At 42.2% G+C, this 1,515-nt stretch overlaps 1 non-coding gene across 1 annotated transcript; it reads left to right on the top strand.

The window, feature by feature from the left end:
* Positions 1-1,079: 1,079 nt before the first annotated feature.
* LOC145342789 (U2 spliceosomal RNA) lies at positions 1,080-1,271 on the top strand. The gene has a single exon (XR_013886637.1). It is a non-coding gene; the product is annotated as a U2 spliceosomal RNA (small nuclear RNA).
* Positions 1,272-1,515: the final 244 nt, after the last annotated feature.

Here is a 1,515-nt window from a genome sequence, read left to right on the forward strand (position 1 = left end):
CCTTCAAAAATTTCATATACAACTGGGAGATTGTATGACAGCAACAGCAAGCATAAGTGGAATGGTGGGAAGGCAAGGTGTAACACAAATCTTTCCACCAAGGACAAGGAGTTTCAGCTAGGAAATACTCCACAGGTTCGAAATGAGTTCCTGCCACCATCCTTGTACAGACTGGACTGTACCTTATGCTGTCCAGATCAGTGATGACATTATCTGGAGTAGACATGCAGATCAGTTATTGGCTGGAAGAACAGATCTTCCAAATCTGGAGCCTGTTGGAAATTCAGAATCAGACTTGCAAAGTCCTGACTTGAACTTGCCTATAACCCCTACAGTACCAGACATCGTTAAGGAAAGCAACACCTCACCTTCTGTTCAGACGCAGAGACAACCTCTAGTTCCTATGTCAATGTCGGTTAAATCAATCACTGATGACATTAGTGTGAAGAGGAAGATGCCAGACGTTCACCATCAACTGTTCCAAAAGTGGCAACATCCAGGCCGTCTGACTTAGTAATAGTGACTGACTCAATGGAGGGGGAAATTTCCCATCCCGCCCACCTACTATGGGAATTGTAGCGGGTGAGAGGTGGATCATGCAAAGACCTGTTGACCTCGGGCAGGATTTTCCAGTTTCGGGGAGAGAATGGCTCAAACCCCCACACAATGACTATTGTTGAACTTGTTTTATACTTGTTTTCAGACGTTCATTTTAAGCAGGGAGGAAATATTATATATCTGTAATTATTCTAATTGGCTCATGCAGAGCAAGCTGCTTGAATGTATGCACTGCAAATGATCTAATCAACATAGTGCAAGAAATAGGAAGAAAAGAAGCAGCCATGGAAGAGATCACACATCATTAATAAACCTCCATTCGATTTTAAAGCTAAGTCTGTTCTGCGTATCATGTCTCCAACACACCACAGTATGACAGGCTTGTTAAAAAGGATATAGAATCTCTGGCTTTATTGAGGAAGGAGGTTATATTAAACCTTTAGAAAACACTGGTTAAGCCTCAGCTGGAGTATTGCGTTTTTGGCTAATATCAAGTGTAGTAAGTCAAGAGCGGCACTGGCATCGCTTCTCGGCCTTTTGGCTAAGATCAAGTGTAGTATCGACAATGTTGCGCTTGGTTGAAGTCATTAGGTTACATTTTAGCTTTATTTGAAGCAATTTTTAGAAGCGCATCTCGGCCTTTTGGCTAAGATGTGAATGAGATCAAGCCTTGGAGAAGGAGCTATGTCTACTCCAATCAGTTTGGATCATGTAGATCAAGCCCAAGACAGGAGGTGAGAGCCCTGTCTTGTCAGCTTGGATCGGGAATGTCCCAACTTGTTGAGACTCTGAATTGGACTTGATTTGATTGAATTGGAATAAAACCAAAAAAAATTAGTGTTCATACCACACTTTAGGAAGGATGCCAAGACCTTAGGATACAGAAGATGTTTACGAGAATTGTATCAAGAGACAAGGGGTTTCAGTTGTGTTGAGAAGGTGGGTTGTTATCCTCAC

This window comes from Carcharhinus amblyrhynchos, chromosome 4 (assembly GCF_965287045.1).
Source record: "Carcharhinus amblyrhynchos chromosome 4, sCarAmb.v2.hapA, whole genome shotgun sequence".
NCBI classification, from domain to species: Eukaryota; Metazoa; Chordata; class Chondrichthyes; order Carcharhiniformes; family Carcharhinidae; genus Carcharhinus; species Carcharhinus amblyrhynchos.